Source organism: Trichosurus vulpecula, chromosome 2 (genome assembly GCF_011100635.1).
Source record: "Trichosurus vulpecula isolate mTriVul1 chromosome 2, mTriVul1.pri, whole genome shotgun sequence".
NCBI lineage: Eukaryota > Metazoa > Chordata > Mammalia > Diprotodontia > Phalangeridae > Trichosurus > Trichosurus vulpecula.
Genome location: NC_050574.1, coordinates 11,581,604 through 11,600,974, shown reverse-complemented (window position 1 = coordinate 11,600,974; position 19,371 = coordinate 11,581,604). Strand labels below are relative to the sequence as shown.

The following is a 19,371-nucleotide window of genomic DNA, read 5'->3' as shown; positions in this document are numbered from 1 at the left end:
CCTGTATATATTCCTGCATAGGTATACTGTGTGTATACACACATATGTAATTCACATGAGTATATAATTGCATATAATATAAATTTATTTAATTCTCCATATTATTAGAGCATATTATATTTATAATATGTATGTTTTAACATTTATATTCTATTTATAATATAATTATATTTATTATAAATTATATTTATAATTTGAATGTTTGTGTAAATACATGCAATATACATATTCCTTATGTACATATGTTTTAATATGTATATATACATATAAACTAACATATGTAATTTTTAAATGTGTGTATTGATATTATAAACAGTGATATGAAATTGAGATTCACCATGTCATATGCAATTCACTTCTTATGTCCTGCTGTGAATATATAAAAGCTCATTTATTGTTTTGAAGTTAAGAATTAAAATGAGACTACCCCTGACAGTCCACATGATAACATGGCTTGAGTAAAAGAAGTGGTAATGAAAACATTGCCAAGGACATAAGTATGATACAAGCACATGTATTAGAGATGTATACATGCATTAGTGGCAGCTAGTGGCAGAGTGGATAGAGTTCCAGGTGTGCAATCTGGAAGACCTTAGTTCAAACCCAGCCTCAAACACTTACTAGCTATGTGACTGTGGGCAAGTCACTTAACCAATATTTGGTTCTGTTTCCTTATCTATTAAATGGAGAAAATAACAATACCCAGCTCCTGAGGATGATTACCTAGCTGTGAGGATCAAATTAGATTATAGTTGTAAAATACTTAGCATAGCATCTGGCGCTATACAAATGTTACACATGTCAGATATCCTCCTCCTCATCAGTAATGCCCATACATAAAAATATATGCATGTATATTTATAATACATGTATACATATACATATATGTATGTGCACATATCGTGTATTTATACCCCATACTTATAAGGATGTATATATGCAGCCATATGAGTTTGTATACATGTAGAGATGTGCATGTAACTATATCCTAAGACATATAACATAAAACTCAATCTGCTCTAAGCTCTTGTTGAGTGTAGAAGAAAGTCATGGTTATGACCTTGTATCTACAATGCTTAAACATCCAGAATTTATATTATTATGCTAGACCTTTTTGCCTCGGGGATACTGAATGAGCAGCAAATGCAACTAGATCACTCACAATTTCTCTGCTTCCTGGAAATGAGTTTCTTTCTCCTAGGGTTTAGATTATATATATTCAGATTGTCTAGTTTTACAGATGGAAACTGTGGTGGATGGAATATGAAATGACTAAGGAAACAAGGGTTCAATCTTTTGAGCATATTCGTTTATTAAACAATGTATACTAATTACATTAAAAATTGGGACCAGGCCTCCTCAGCTCTTTGCTGGACTTGAATACAGGGGTAGACAGATTTTTATGTATATAAAGCAAACAATTAACAGGATATAACAAGATAAAAGGATATAAACTAGGATACCAGATTAGGTAATCTGATTTCTAATTGAAGAAAGTTTAGGGCTTTTCTGGGTTGGGAGGGGGATGAGTGAGTTTTGAGAATTTCGGGGCGGGGGGGGTGGAGAACAAACAGATGCAATTCCCTGAAATCAGAAAAAGAAGTGTCTTACTCTCCCCAGGTGCCCATATTTAATCAAAAGAATATGGAAACAGTAACTAATAAACCAGTACAGGTACAGTTTTCATAAAAGACAGGTTTCTTGAGATGTGTAATTGTGAAAAAACACCTATTGATCTTCAGATCTGACTGCGTTTCTGGTCATCATGACCTAGGTCCTTAGGTTAGGGTCTCTAAGGAATGGGAAGAGGTGGTCTAGCTTCCCAGCCACAAAGAGCTAGATTCAAACAATGCAATAGTTTTGTCACAATTGCCATAAGTGACTAAAGTTTTCTCACAAGACAGAAATTGGAGTAAACACATAATTGAATAAAAGGTAACTGAATGAGATCCAGGTTTGAGTCACATATATATGTGCAAGCATGTAAAACATTTCCATGTTAATTATTTTGTACAAAAAGACTCAAACTAAAATAAAAGAGAATGAAAGAAAGAAAGTGAGAAACAGTTGTTTGCTTCAATCTGTATTCAGACAATATCAGTTCTATATCTGGAGGTGGATTACATGCTTGGACATGAGTCCTTTGGGATTGTCTGGGATCATTGTGTTGTTGAGAACAGCTAAGTCATCCACAGCTCTACATCATAAAAATATTGCTGTTATTGTGTACAATGTTCTCCTGGTTCTGCTCACTTCACTCAGCATCGGTTCATAGAAGTCTTTCTAAGTTTTTCTCAGGTCTGTCTGCTCATCATTTCTTATAGCACAATAGTATTCCATTAAATTCATATACCACAACTTGTTCATCCATTCCCCAATTGATGAATATCCCCTTGATTTCTAATTCTTAGCCACCACAAAAGAACTACTATAAACATCTTTGTATGAATATGTTTTATTCTACCTTTATTTAATCTCTTTGGAATATAGGCCTAGCAGTGGTATTGCTGGATCAAAGCATATGTAGAGTTTCATACCTCTTTGTGGATAGTTCCAAATTGTTCTCCAGAATGGTTGGATCAATTCACAACTCCATCAACAGTAACAGTGCATTGGTGTCTCAGTTTTCCCATATCCCTTCAACATTTGTCATTTTCCTTTTTTTCTCTTATTAGCCAATATGATAGGTGTGAAGTGGTACCTCAGAGCTTTAATTTGCATTTCTCTAATCAATAGTGATTTAGAGAATTTTTTCATATGACTATAAATAGCTTTGATTTATTTTCCTGAAAACTGCCAGTTCATATCCTCTGATCATTTATCCATTTGAGAATGGCTTGTGTTCTTATAAATTTGACTCAGTTCTCTATATATCTGAGAAATGAGTCCTTTATCAGAGATACCTCTTGCAATTCCCCCCTCCCCAGTTTTCTGCTTTCCTTTTAATTTTGGTTGCATTGGTTTTGTTTATGCAAATCCTTTTTAATTTTATGTAATCAAAATTTTCTATTGCACATTTCATAGTGCTCTCTGTCTAAATGAGAAGTTAAGTGAGTTACAGGCAGATACTGCTGATTGTATTGGGAAGGCCTCTAGCTTATCTCCATTACAGAAAATACTTGCTGATGACTTTAGATAAATATTACTTATCATTTTAAGGAAAGTTTCCTTTATTCCTATGCTTTCTAGTTTTTTTTTAAATAAGAATAAGTGCTGTATTTTGTCAAAAGCTTTTTCTACATCTATTTTTTACATGATAAATTTATTATGTAATTAAAAGGAATAGCAAGTTGTACACAATATATCTGAAGTTTTATGTCCAATTTTTTTTACTGTACTATGTTATAGAAAGGCTTGTTTTATTCCATAAATTAAAAATTAAATAAAGAAAAATTTTTAAAAAAGAGAAAAAAGAAAATGTGATAGACATGGTAAGAGTGAGGGAAAACTGATGTACATCTGATATACATCCATTTCCTGACTAATTTTCTTTGTCTATGACTTGAGAGGAAATGGATGAAACACATAAGCACAAAAATCTATGCTTGAAGAATGGATATTTTGGGTTTCATGCAGAGTTGAACATTATTTTCATTGCTCAGTTCTTTTGGGGAAATGCATGTTTTTATGTCCAGGCACAAGAGGCTCGCCCTGATTTTCGTCAATGTAAATGGACAGCTCCCTGTGGTCCGAAGCATTATGTTTGGCATATGTTGTGGCAGCAGACAAATCCAATCTTCTCCTATTTAAAAATATTTTGAGGGCTCATTCAGGAAACAAATTGAGAGACTAATTTTACAGGCTACCTACTTGCATTTTCATCAACTTTGTTTTTCTGAAGTGGATGTTTAAACCAGTCTCATATTATTGTGGATTTCAGTATAATAATTTCAATATCATCTGTGAACAGGAACATTTAGAAAACCTCAAGATCAATAAAGAATATTTCTATATGAACACTAAAAAGAGTATCTGTTATGAAACTGACTAATATCTTAAGTGAACATATCATTGTCTGTTTAATATCCTTTTTGTTTCTAGTATTCAGTGTATCACTGTAGAGATGCCTGACAAACAGTCAGTCAATCAAGTAAGCCTTCATTTATTAAGTACCTACTCTAAGCTAGGCACTAGGGATACAAACAAAAAGTTAAATCAGTCCCTGCTCTCAAAAAAGGACATTTTGAAAAGTTGACTAGAGAGAAATACCTATGTCTGAAGCATATGACTTCTTAATATCAACATCTTAAAATGGTAGAATATTATACTGTTTAAATCTGAGCTTTTCCTTGTAAAAAAAAACTCCTAACATTTTACCTTTTCATTTCTTGTGTTTCTATTGGAAATGTTCTAAAAGAATGTGCAAATTATTTTCATAAACATATTTTAATGATGAGTAAGTAGTTCTATGTATTAATATTTGCTAATGTCATCTGGGTTACCCTTTTTGGAGGTAAAAGCAGCATTCATGGACTTTTTTTTGAAATCTTTTTAATTTTTTTTATTTCATTAGCAATAACACCAATCTAAGAATTGCAAATTGATCCTGGGGCCACCTAGTCTAACATGAAACTTTATGAGTTTTCTCTCTACCATTCACAAGTGTTGGCTCTCTAGCCTTTGCTTCAGGTACTGTGCTCCTTATAAGTCTTCTCTCCAGACTAACCAGCACTGATTTCTTCCACCGATCACCGTATAACATGATCTCAAAGTCCTGCCACCATTTTTTTTGCCCTTTTCTGGACAGTCTCCAGATTATCAATGTCCTTTCCAATCTTTGCCCATCATACCTTTAACCAAATCACTATTAAAATGTTAAACAGCACATGTCCAAGTAGAAAGCCCTGACCACGAAATTCAAGACCTTTATCTCAGTTGGTATCAAGTCAGTGCCTACTCTTTGGTTTTCCCCATTCAACCAGTTTCAGATCTACCTAATGCATTAAAACCCATCTGTCCTATTGTAAAACAATAACATGAGGGATCTAATCAACTCCTTTGCTAAAATCTAGGTAAACTATGACTAGTGCACTGTTCTCCTCATTCATTTTAGCAACCCTCTCAAAAAAGGTCAAATCTGTTTGCAATGTCTTTTTTCCTGATGAAGCCATACTGGTTCTTCATGACCACGAAAATTTAATGATAAAGCACCGTGGTTCTACAGTCCTATCTGCCAGTTCTTTCAGTACCGACAATGAATTTATTTTGGCCAATGACTTGAACTTACCAATGGCAGTTAACTGTACTTCACTTATTCTGAATATCGACTCCATTAACTGCTTATTTCTGTCCCTTCCTGCCCAATGAGAAGGCTCCTTGGCAGAGAAAAAAAAACCCAGTAAAATGTTTAAAACGTTTGCTTTCTTTCTACATCAGTCATCATCATCCCAAAGACCCTTCTTTTATATTCTGCATTTCCCTTATACCCTCTGACTTTAAAATGAAGCTTTGCTGTTATCCATAGCTTTTTCTAGTGGGCTCGTGGTATTCAATTTCAGCACTATTCTTGCAGGTAAATGTTATGCTTTTGTATCCTGTCACCTTCTCTATGTGTCCTTTTAAATCAAATTTAGGGTATCATGGGTAAATTAGATTTAAAACTGGAAGGAATTTTTGAGGTTATCTAATCCTCCCGGACCCCTTCTGCGCACATAAAGAAAATGAGGCCCAAAGAGGTGAACTTAAGTTGGTTGATGAGTTCCTCCTGGATGAATTTCAGTTTCTTTAGACAGCTCCCCTTTTTCCTCCTCACACAAATTGTTTCTCATTGTATGTTCGTTATTTTTGGCAGTGCGAGCCTACCTATCCTTTCTCTGAACCCTTTGAAACCTGTTCTTCCACAATGTATGGTGCAAGTTAAGACAATTTCCTGTGTGAGAAAGTAGTAAATTTTCCCAAAAGTTCTCGTCCTTCCCACTCCAACAATCAATTCCTCCCGGTTTCTGAGCATCAGAGAGAATAGAATTTCGATGTACTGGTTCCTCCACCTGTTAAAGGCTGAGATGATTATTAATGCAAGTAAAGCAATTATCTGTTTTCCCTTTGGCAGAAGATCTCCTGTGATCTGTCTTCACCCATTTCCCCTTTCCATCCAGGTTTCCGACAGACATTCTAATTGTGCTTCCTGGCCGCTGCCCTGTGTTTCCTTGCCTTTCTTCAGGATCGCAGTGTCATCGCAGGGAGCAGCCACCAGGCGGCGTCGCTCCTGCCGCGGCGAAGGTTCCCTTCCTAGTCAGGAGCAAACGTTCCAGGACTCAAAGGATCAGGGCGGACCCTTGCTTCAGGCCGCCGCCACTGCCTCTGCCGCCTGGTTCCATGGGTTCCGCGGAGGAGCAGCAGAGGTTGGGCTGGAAGGAGATGAAGATGCTGTGCTGAACCTGCTCCCTCTTCTAGAAGCCTCTGTACCTGCTGCCTCCCAGGAGGAGCGGGGAGGGAGGCGGACCCGGGGAGGGCAACGGGAATCCCCGCAGTGCGGCCCTTAGTCCCGTGCCAAGCCCGGCTTGCCCACTCCCGCAGCCCGGCCTCTTGTTGCCCCCCAGCTGCAGGTTTTCCCATTACCGGGCCCAGAAGGAGGAGTTTTTTCTGCATTTCTGTCGGTTTTGTTATTCATATGGTCAATTACGTTGATAGTTTTTCTAATATTGAACAAGCTCTGCATTCTTGGTATAAATTTCGCTTGGTCATAGTGTATGATCCTTGTGATATATTTCTGGAATCTTCTTGTTAGTATTTTAGTTAAATTTTTTGCATCAATATTCACTAGAGAAATTGGTCTTTTTCTTTCTCTGTGTCTTGTAAAAGGAATTTGGTAGGACTCCTTCTTTGCCCAATTTCCTAAATAGTGAATCCATCTGGACCCGAGGATTTTTTCTTACGAATTTCATTGATGATTCATTCAATTTCTCCTTCTAAGACTGGGTTATTTAGATATTCTATTTCTTCTGTTAATCTGGGTAATTTGTATTTTTGTAGATATTTATCCATTTTATTTAGATTGTCAAATTTATTGGCATATAAGTGGGCAAAATACGTCCTAAAATTGTTTTAATTTCCTCTTCATTTGGTGATGAATTCACTCTTAATTTTTGATACTAGTAAATTGGTTTTCTTCTTTCCTTTTTTAAATCGAATTAAGTGACAGTTTATCTTTTTTATTGTACCCCCCATAAAACCAGCTTCTACTTTCATTTATTATTTAAATGGTTTCTTTGCTTTCCATTTTATTAATCTCTTCATTGATTTTCAGGAGTTCCAATTTGGTGTTTAATTGGGAATTTTATTTTGCTTTTTTCTAGTTTCTTTTAGTCGCATGCCTAGTTGGTCAATCTTCTCTTTCTCCATTTTATTGAGGGAAGGAATTAGAGATATACATTCCCCCCAAGTACTGCTTTAGCTGCATTGCATAAATTTTTATTTGTTATTTGATTTCTGTCATTTTCTTTAATGAAATTATGGATTGTTTCATCTTTTGAACCAGTTGCTTTTTAGAATTAGATCATTTAGTTTCCAATTATTTTTTAATCTGTCTTTCCATTGCCCGTTATTGAAAGTAATTTTTATTATATTATGATCTGAAAAGGATCCATTGCATATTTCTACTTTTCTATAATTGATTTTGAGGTTTTTTCTGCCTAAATATTGGTCAATTGTTGTGTGGATGCCATGTTCAATTGAGAAAAAGGATATTTTCTTTTGTATACCTATTTAATTTTTTCCAGAGGTCTGTCATATGTAACTTTTCTAAAATTGTGTTTGCCCTTTTAACTTCTTTCTTTTTAAATTCTTGTTTAGATTTATCTAGTTCTGAAAGGAGAAAGTTGAGGTCCCCCACTAGTATAGTTTTATTTTCTATTGCCTCCTGTAACTCACTTAACTTCTTTAAGAAATTGGATGCTACACTGCTTGGTGCATATAGGTTTAGTATTGATATTACTTCATTATCTCTGTTACCTTTTAGTAAGATGTAGTTTCCTTCCTTATCTCTTTTAATTATATCAATTTTTTTTGCTTTCATTTTGTCTGAGATTATGATTGCTACCCCGGTTTTTTTTCTTCAGCTGAAGAAAATTGATTCTTTTCCAGCCCCTTATATTTACTCTGTGTGGGTCTCTGTGCTTCAAGTGTGTTTGTTGTAAACAACATATTGTAGGATTCTCGTTTTTAATCCATTTAATCCATTCTGCTGTCTATTTCTGCTCTTTGGTAGAGTTCATTCCATTCACATTTACACTTATGATTACTGTATATTCCCCTCCATTGTATTTTTCCTTTTCTTTATCCTTCCTTCTCTTCATTTACCTTTTATTTCCTCACCAGCGTTTCGCCTCTCCCTCCCTTCTGTCAGTATACCCCTTCACTCAATCTCCTCCCCTTCTACTTCCCTGTAGGGTAAGATAGAGTTCTATATCCAACTGATTGTGTGTTATTCCCTCTTTCTGCCAATTCCAATGGGAGTAAGTTCAAGTGAGCCCACCACACACTATCCCATTTTCCCCATTTTAATACACCTTTTATGCCTCCTCCTGTGAGATAATTCACCCCATTCTATCTCTCACTTCCTTCTGCTCTCAGTGTAATGCTCTTTGTTTTACACATTAATATTTAAAATATAATCCCCTTGAAGTCACTTTATACCAGGATCCTCTATCTATGAAAGCTCCTTTTAACTGTCCAAACAGTGGTAAAGTTCTCAGGAGTTAGAAGCACCATCTTCTCATGTAGAGATGCAAAGAGTTTAGTCATATTCAACCCCTTATGTTTTCTCTTTTCTTCTTACCTTTTTATGCTTCTCTTGATTTTTGGGACTGGAAATCATTTTTCTTTTGTTCAGCTCTGCTTTTTTGAACAGAAAAACTTGACAGCCTTCTATTTCATTGAATGACCGTTTCCCCCTGAAGGATTACATTCAGTTTCATTGGTAGGTAATTTTTGGTTGTAGTCTTAGCTCCTTTGCCTTCCAGAGTATCACATGCCATGCTTCTCAGTCCTTTAGTGTTGAAGCTGCCAAATCCTGTCTAACCCTGTTTGTAGCTCCTCAGTGTTTTGATTGTTTCTTTGTTGTTGCTTGCAATATTTTCTTCTTCACCTGGAAGTTTTGAAATTTGGTGATAATGTTCCTAGGAGTTTTTGAGATCTCTTCCATAAGGTGATCAGTGGCTTCTTTCACTGTTTTATCCTCTGGTTCACGGATATCAGGACAGATTTCTTTGAAAATTTCTTGAAGTATGATTCCTTGGTCCTTTTTTTGTTGTTGATCATAGTTTTAGGTAGTCCAATGATTCATAAATTATCTCTCTTAGATCTATTTTCCAGTCAGTTATTTTCCCAATGAGATATTTTACATTTTCTTCTATTTTTTCATTGTTTTGATTTTGTTTGATTCTTGATGTTTTGGAGTCATTACCTTCTACTCACCCGATTCTAATTTTTTAAGAAATTATTGTCTTCAGACAGCTTTTGTACCTCCTTTTCTATTTGGCCAATTCTTCTTTTGAATGAGTTTTCTTTTTTTCAGTCTGTTGAGTCATTTTTCATGATTCTCTTGTATCACTTTCATTTCTTTCCACAATTTTTCTTTTACCTCTCTTATTTGATTTTTAAGCTCCTTTTCTTTTTTAAAGCCCTTTCAAGTGTTCTTTCTGGGCTTTATACCAATTCACATATTTCTGTGAGGTTTTACATGTAGGTATCTTGACACTGTTGTCCTCTTCTGAATTGTTGTCTTGATCTTCCCTGTCACCGTAATAACTTTTTTAAAAATTTGGCTTTTAATTTGTGGAATAAAACAAGTATTTCCATGGCAGTACAATAAAAAAGATGATTGTGCATGAAACTGCAAATATACCATGCACAACTTGCTATTCCTTTCAAATATACAATAAAATTATCCCACAAGTTCTTTTCTTTTTTTTCTTCCCTCTCCCCTTCCCTGCAGATGGCTACCATTAGACATAAATAGGAATATATGTGTAATATTATTCTATACATATTTCCATTTATATTTCCATTTATATCTTCTTTCTCAATCTGGATGCACATGTCCTTTGCATGTGTCTTTCTTCATATGTCCTTTATAGTTAATTTGGGTATTTATAATAGACAAAAACCTTTTTGCTCAAAGTCATTCTTAAAACACCGTTGTTTTTACTGTATGCAATGTTTTCTTGGTCCTTCTCAGTTCACTCTTCATTATTTTGTACAAATCTTTCCATATTTTTTTAAAAGTCATTGAGCTCATCATTTCTTATAGCACAGTAGTATTCCATCATCATATATCACAACTTGTTCAACCATATTCCAATTGATAGGCATCCCTGCAATTTCCAGTTCTTTACACCACAGAGAGAGCTGCTGTAAATATTTTAGAACATGTAGGTTCTCTTCCTTTTTCCCTAATTATTTTTGGAAATAGACCAAGTAGTGATATTGCTGGGTCAAAGAGTATAGGCAGCTTAATAACTCTTTGGGCATAATTCCAGATTGCTCTCAAAAATGTTTGGATCATTTTATAATTCCACCAACAATGAATTAGTGTTCCAATTTTTCCAAGTCCTCTTAAACATTTGTCACTTTCCCCTTCAATAATTTTATCCAGTCTGACAGATGTAAAATGATATCTCAAGGTTGTTTTAATCTGCATTTCTTTAGTCAACAATGATTTAGACATTTTTTCATATGACTATAAATTATTTTGATTTATTCATTGCAAAATTACCTGTCCCTATCCTTTGACTCTCAACTGGGGAATGACTTGTATTCGTACAGATTTGCAAAAGCTCTTTATATATTTTAGATATGAGACCTTTATCTGAAAAAGTGTCTAAATCTCCCTCCCCCAATTTTCTGCTTTCCTTCTAATCTTGGCTGTATTTGTTTTATTTGTACAAAACCTTTTTAATTTAATGTACCTGAAATCTGTTTTACACCTAACTTTGCTCTCCATCTCTTCTTTATTCATAAGTTGTTCACCTACTCATTAGTCTGATAAGTAATATCTTCCATTTTCTAATTTTCTTGTGCAATCTTTCCTTATATCTAGGTCCTGTATGCATTTTGATGTTATCTTGATAAATGGTGTGAGATGTTGGTTCGTTCCCAGTTTCTGCCATGCTGCTTTCCAGTTTTCCCAATAACTTTTTAACAGATAATGAATTCTTATCCCCTAATCTCAAGACTACATTTGTCAAATACAAAGTTGATATGTTTATTTGTTCCCATAAATTTTTTGTGTACTCCATTCCATTTATCTACCTATTTCTTATGCAGTACTGAATACTTTTGATAACTATTGCCATCTAATGCAATTTAAGATCTAGTACTGCTAAACTTCCTTCCTTTAGTCTTTTTTTCCCTTTATTTCATTTGAAAAATCACAAGAAAAAATGTGTACAGGAAAAAGGTTTGACACAATTTTATTTTCATTTCAAGCTAGTGCACAGAGAAATTATAGGTAGATGTAAAAACACAGATTTTAAATATTTACATTGCATACTATATCAGAATAATATAAAAAGCATATATAAATATAAAATACATAAATATAAAAAGATAAAAACCTAAATCTGGATACTTAATGTTTTCTAAATAAGGAATAGGTTAAAGAAAAGTAACATAGGATCAATAATAAATATGTGAATGATTATACAGATGAGAGAGAACACAAAGAAAAGTAACAAAAACCTTTCCTCAGTGTGATTCCATCCTGAGCAGATCCCCTCTGGAACCAGAGCCATTCTGTCCATCCACCTCCCCACTCTCCTCTCCACACTGCTCTGATTTCCTCAGTAGTGCTACTCAAATGGAGGACTCAATGGAAATGGATATGAGCTCCCTCTGGCCCCAGAATTTCCTCTTCAGTTGCAAACTAAACATTGACAAATATCATTTTAAGGTAGATAATGATGAATATGAGCACTAGTTGTCATTGAGGACTGCGAGTTTAGGGGCTCGTGTGAAGGATGAATTGCATATTGTTGAAGCAGAGGCTCTGAACTATGAAGGCAATCCAATTAAAGTAATACTGGCATTTTTGAAAATGTCTGTGCAACCTACAATTTCTCTAGGTGTCTTTGAGATTACACCACCAGTAGTTTTGTGGTTGAAATTTGGTTTGGGGCCTGTACATGTGAGGGGCCCGCACCTAGTAGCACCTGAGGAAGATGCAGAATCAGATGATGGAGAGGAAGATGATATGAAACTCTTAAATATGTCTGGCACACGATCTGCTGCTGGAGTTGGTAGCAAGGTTCCACAGAAAAAAGTAAACTGTCTGAAGAAGATGACGATGATGATGATGATGATGAAGATGATGATGACTTTGAAGATGAGAAAAGTGAATAAAAGACCCCTCCAGTGAAGAAATCTGTTTGTGATGGTGCAGCAAAAATGCACAGAAATCCAAACAGAATGGAAAAGATTCAAATCCATTCACACCAAATTCAAAAGGTCAAGAATCCTTCAAAAAGCAGGACAAGACTCCCAAAGGACCCACTTCTCTAGAGCATATTAAAGCAAAAATGCAGGCAAGTATGGAAAAGGGTGGTTCCAAAAGTGGAAGGCAATTTGCCTTCATCATCAACTATGTAAGAATTGCTTCCAGATATCTGATCAGGAAGCTATTCAAGATTTCTGACTGTGTAGGAAATCTCTTTAAGAAAATAAGTTTGAACAGTTTGTTAAAATTTTGCATCTTATTTCTGTAACAGTTGATATCTGGCTGTCTTTTTGATAATGCAGAGTGAGAACTTTCCCTACCCTGTCTGATAAATGTCATCCAGATTATTTTGCCAAGAATGTGTTGTCCAAAATGCCTGTTTAGTTTTCAAAGATGGAACTCCACCCTTTGCTTCATTTAAGTAAGTATGGAATGTTATAATAGGGCATAGTAGTAGTGGTGGTCAGACAAATGGAAATGGTGGGGAGACTGAATATGCATGTGAAATAAGTTTGTAATTTTAATAAAATAAAAAAAAGAAAAGGGAAAAGATAAAAATAACATTTATAGGTGCAGGTAATATTGAAAGAGTTGTAGAAATGCAGGTGCATTAATGCATTACTGGTGGAGCTATGAATTAGTAATAATAATATGAAGTTAGCTATAATAATAATAACTAGCCTTTATATAGAGACTATTACATCTCAGACTGTGTGCTAAACTCTCTACAATGTTATCTCCTTTGATTCTAAAAACAATACTGAAATGTAGGAACTCTTATTATTCTCATTTTTACAGTTGAGGAAACTGAGGCAAAGAGAGGCTAGGTAATTTGTTCAAGGTCATTCGACTAGTAAGGATTAAGACTCCAGGAATTTTTGCCCCTGAAGGGCTTGGGCCAAATCTTCTATTGAGGCCCAACCAAACTTCTGCAGCCTGGACCCATGGCCTCCATACCACTGGAAAGAAGGGGAAAACTGGGTACCGAAGTGAGTTTTGATGAAAGTCTGTGTCATGTCCTTGGGTCTTCTGGTACAGCCTTGATGCCAGTAACATGGAAGGCAGGGGAGGCACGCTGAGCAACCTGAGGGTCAGTAAGCATCAGTACCTGGCTTTTTTAAACTTTCTTTTGGATTCTTGGTGTGCAAGACCATGGAGCCAGCTGAAGTTGCTTTATATTTGGAGCGTTATTTCTGTTTTGGCAAAGTCTGAGAGGTCATGGAGATCAGAGAAAATATCTAGTGTGCCATCCTGTTCTTGGGCATGGAGGACTTTGAAGCATTTCTGATGAAAAGACCAAAATTGAGCAGATACTTTGAAAAACAAATACAAGAGGGAAGTGAAACCTAGAAATGTCAATTTATTTGCTCCATTGGCAGGACCTGAATTATATGGCTTTAATAATCTAGTAGGGGAAAAGCATTCTTAGACCCTTAATATCTTCAGAGTATTGAGGGACATAGACATAAATAGCAAAACCAGAAGAATTGGGGTGAATTGGTTACATTCTGAGGTCTTAATAAAAAAGGGTGAATAAAGGGAGGAATACACTAGGGAACAAGGTGGAAGCGTGTGGAAATTGCCATTTCGCATATTTTTAATGAGAAAAAGATAGAGAAAGGAAAGGGAAATAAGATTAGAGTAACCTCAATCTTTTCCAAATTGGACAAACACTTAAACAATTAGTGGTGAAAATGAGTCAGTCTCAAGATGCAAACAAGCAAGGATGGGGGGCCACACAAGAGGAAGGGAAGGGAAGCATATGGAAGAGAAAGGATGGCAAGGCAAGGCATGACAAGGCAAGGAAAAATAAAATGAGGAAAAGGAAGGAAGAGAAAAGAAAGGAAAGGACAGAATAGGAAATGAAGGGCAAGAAAAGATTACAGTCTAATGTTAAACCAATTGTGCCATAAGAAAAGAATGGACTAATATTGCATCTGAAAAAAAGACAGAAGAAATTGTTTCAGAAATCCTATGTCAAAAGAACTGAGGCAATAATGAAGTGAGAACCAGAACATTTTATACAACAACAGATACTTAATACAAAAAAGAACTTTGAAAGACCTAATGATGTTGATGAATTCAATGTTCCACCTTCTGTCCAGAGGACCTATGATGAATCATGGTATCCACCACTTGACAAAGAGGCGATCAAACTGGGTACAGAAAGAGCTGTGACATTTTGGACATCGCCATAGTGGGAACTAATTTTTCTTTGCATGATTATTCATTAGAAGATAATTTTATCTTAGTTTTTAATTGGTGGTTGGAGAGTAGGGTGGAAAGGTTAATAATAGTGATGCCAAAAATCTGGGTTATTGAACCACTTTCAATGCACAGAGGAAAAAAAAAGAAGGAAGATCAGAAGGAAACTGCAAAGGAATGCAATAAAATGCTGTGTTTGAAATGCGTATATATATATATATATATATATATATATATATATATATATATATACACGTCTGTAAGTATATCCTATATAAGTACCCTATGTAGATATACATATTTGCACATGTATTTATAATTGTATATAATATAATCTAGTTCTCTATTTAGAATTTAATACATTGATATTATGTATTTTGTACATATGTGCAACATGCTTATTCATTTTATGTATGTGCGTGTATACATGAGTGTATATTTATTTACAACATATTCAACTATTTATATATGTGTGTGAGTATATAGTTATTGTAAAAACTTGACAGCCTTCTATTTCATTGAAACGTCTTTTCCCTCTGAGGGATTACATTTAGCTTCACTGGTATGTAATTTTTGGTTGTAGTCTTAGCTCTTTTGCCTTCCAGAATATCACATTCCATGCCTATCAGCCCTTTAGTGTTGAAGCTGCCAAATCCTGTCTAACCCTCATTGTAGTTCCTCAGTATTTCAATTTTTTCTTCATTGCTGTTTGCAATATTTTCTTCTTCACCTGGGAGTTTTGGAATTTGGTGATAAAGTTCCTGGGAATTTTTGATATCTCGTTCAGAAGATGATCAGTGGATTCTTTCACTATCTATTTTATCCCCTAGTTCAAGGATATCAGGATAGTTTTCTTCAAAACTTTTTTGAAGTATGATGCCATAGTCCTTTTTTTGTTGTTGATCATGGCTTTTAGGTAGTCCAATGATTCCTAAATTATCTCTCTTTGATCTATTTTCCATTTAGTTGTTTTCGCAATGATATATTTTACATTTTCTTCTATTTTTTCATTGTTTTGATTTTGTTTGAGTCTTGATGTATTGGAGGCGTTACCTTCTACTCACCTGATTCTAATATTTCAAGAAATTATTTTCTTCAGGCAGCTTTTGTAGCTCCCTTTCTATTTGGACAATTCTTCTTTTGAATGAGTTTTCTTTTTTCAATCTGTTGAGTCTTTTTTTCATGATTCTCTTGTATCACTTTCATTTTTTTCCACAATTTTTATTTTACCTGTCTTATTTGATTTTTAAACTCCTTTTCTTTTTAAAGCCCTTTCAAGAGTTATTTCTGGGCTTGATGCCAATTCACATATTTCCTTGAGGTTTTACATGTAGGTGTCTTGACACTGTTGTCCTCTTCTGAATTGTTGTCTTGATCTTCCCTGTCACCATAATGACTTTTTAAAAATTTGATTTTTAATTTGTGGGATAAAACAAGTATTTCCATGGCAGTACAATAAAAAGATTATCATAAATGAAACTGCAAATATACCATGCACAACTTCCTATTCTCTTCAAATATATAACAAAATTATCGCATAAATTCTTTTCTTTTTTTTCTTCCCTCTCCCCGTCCTTGCAGATGGTACCATTAGATACAAATAAGAATACATACGTAAAATTATCCTAAACATGTTTCTATTTATCCCTTCTTTCCCTATCTGGATGCATGTGTCCTTTATAGTTAATTTGGGTATATATAATAGTCAAAAACCTTTTTACTCAAAGTCATTCTTAAAACACCATTGCTTTACTGTATACAATGTTCTCTTGGTCCTTCTCATTTCACTCTTCATTATTTTGCACGAGTCTTTTCATATTTTTCTAAAGTCATTGAGCTCATCATTTCTTATAGCACAATAGTATTCCATCATCATCATATATCACAACTTGTTCAACTATATCCCACTTGATAGGCATCCCTGCAATTTCCAGTTCTTTACACCACAGAGAGGGCTGCTGTAAATATTTTAGAAGATACAGGTTCTTTTCTTTTTCCCCTAATTGTCTTTGGAAATAGACCAAGCGGTGACATTTCTGGGTCATTGAGTACAGGGAGTTTAATAACTCTTTGGGCATAATTTCAGATTGCTCTCCAAAATGTTTGGATCATTTTACAATTCTATCAACAATGAATTAGTGTCCCGATTTTTCTGAGTCCTCTTAAACATTTGTCACTTTCCACTTAAATAATTTTAGCCAGTCTGACAGATGCAAAATGATATCTCAAGGTTGTTTTAACCTGCATTTCTTTAATCAATAATGATTTAGAGAATTTTTTCATATCATTATAAATTATTTTAATTTCTTCATTGCACAATTGCCTGTCCCTATACATCGACTATTTATCAACTGGGGAATGACTTGTATTCTTATAGATTTGCAAAAGTTCTTTATATATTTTATATATGAGACCTTTATCTGAGAAACAGTCTATAAATCCCCCCCCCAATTTTCTGCTTTCCTTCTAATCTTGGTTATATTTGTTTTATTTGTTCAAACCCTTTTTAATTTAATGTAACTGAAATCCATTTTAAACCTAAGTTTGCTCTCCATCCCTTGTTTATCCATAAGTTGTTCACTTATCCATTAGTCAGATAAGTAATATGTTCTATTGAATGATAAATTATTAGAGAAGATCCTCCATATTACAGTGTAAGCCCAGCATGTGTGTGTCAAGCTCCCTGCCCCCTATTCCGAAGCTTTGAACTCTCTGGCTTGGAGACTGACAGACCTGAAGAAAGAACAGGAAACTCTTAAGACAAAGGTTAGGAAATAACTCCTCTCCCACTGGAGAAATTTTAACCTGGCCAGTTCTTAGGAATGAGGCAGGGGTAGGGTGGCTCCCCTCTCTGGCAGGAAGAACTTTCTTTGTTCGGGGTCCTATAAAAGTCACTATGTGGGACAGTCACATTGGGATCTCACCCATGGGGAGGACGTTTCACCTGGGACCACCTTCCCTTTCAGGGCCTTGATCGAGCTGTGTAAACCCGGATCCCCACAGCTTTGAGAGGATCAAGTGCTGGAGTTCCCCTGAGAGGTGATGAATCTATGTCATCGGTGTCTTTGACTTTGTTGTGTTAACTGTGTTTGTTAGAGTATTTCCCCTGTCTTTCAATAAAAACTTTATTCTGTTGGAAGTATGTCTTATTCCCAGTGTGAATCTGAATCCGAACCTAACTTAGCTTAATCGAACATCTGTGTTCTTGTACAATCTCTCCTTATATCTAGGTCACATATGCATTTTGACTTTATGTTGATAAATGGTGTGAGATGTTGGTTCATGCGCAGTTTCTGCTGTTCTCCAGTTTTCCCAACACTTTTTTTTTGAAAAATAATGAATTCTTATCTCCTAATCTCAAGACTACACTTGTCAAATACAAAGTCATTATGTTTATTTGTTCCTGTAAATTTTATGTGTATGCCATTCCATTTATCTACCTATTTCTTATGCAGTACTAGATACTTTTGATAACAGTGTCTCATAATGCAGTTTAAGATCCGGTACTGCTAAACTTCCTTCCTTTACCCTTTTTTTCATTACTTAATTTGAAAAATCACAAGGAAAAATGAATACAGGAAAAAGGTTTGATGCAATTTTATTTTTGTTTCAAGCTAGGGCACAGAGAAATTATAACTAGTTGTAAAAACACAGATGTTAAGTATTTACTTTGCATACTATATCAGAATAAGACAAATAATATATATATATGTATATATAAATAAAATATATAAATCTAAAAACATAAAAAACAAAATCTGGGTATGTAATGTGTTCTAAATAAGAAGGTTAAAGAAAATTACCATAAGATCAGGAATAAATCTGTGAATGAACATACAGATCAGAGAGAGCACAAAGAAAAATGAAAAAGGTAAAAAATAGTATTTATAGGTGTAGTTAATATTGGAAGAGTTGTAGAAATGCAGGTAAAAATATATACGTGCCTAAATATATTTGTATGTGTTTATACCATATGCATATATAAATGCATGCATATAGCCAGCCGTAGGAGTTTGAATACATGTATAGATGTGTGTATGAATATAACCTAAGACACAGAACATGAAATTGGATCTGCTCTAAGCTTTTGTTGAATGTAGAAGGAAGTTGCAGTTATGACCTTGTATTCACAATTCTGAAATATCCAGAATGTATGTTATTATGCTAGACCTTGTGCCTAGGGGATGCGGAATGAGCAACAAATGCAGCTAAATTACTCACCATTTCTGTATTTTCTGCAAATGAAAGTTCCTTTCCTCTAGACTGTCGATCATGCAGAACCTTGGATCGTCTACCTTTACAAATGGAAACTGTGGTGGATGGAATCTGAAATGGCTGAGAAAACACAGGTTCAATCTTTTGAGCATAATGATTCATTAAACAATGCATGTCAATTGCACAACAAATGGGGACCAGGCCCCCTTAGCTTGATAATGAACCCCCAGTACAGAGATAGACTGATTTTATGGATTAAAAGCAAACAATGAACAGGCTATAACCAAAAATAAACCCGGATATATGATTAGGCAATCTGACTTCTAATTGAAGGAAAGGTTTTCTGAATTGGGGGTGGGATGAGTGAGTTTTGAGAATTCAAAGGGGAAGAAGGAAAAGGTGCAATTTTTTGATATCAGCAAAGGAGGTGTTCAACTCCACCCCCTTTTGCCCCCCACCCCAAAAGTGTTTGTATTCCATGAAAGGAACACAGAAACAGTAACTAATTAACCAGCAGA

The 19,371-nt window shown here is 34.9% G+C and overlaps 1 pseudogene; it reads left to right on the top strand.

Moving 5' to 3' along the window:
* The first annotated feature begins 11,797 nt into the window (after nt 1–11,797).
* LOC118839402 lies at nt 11,798–12,660 on the top strand (annotated as a pseudogene).
* Nucleotides 12,661–19,371: the final 6,711 nt, after the last annotated feature.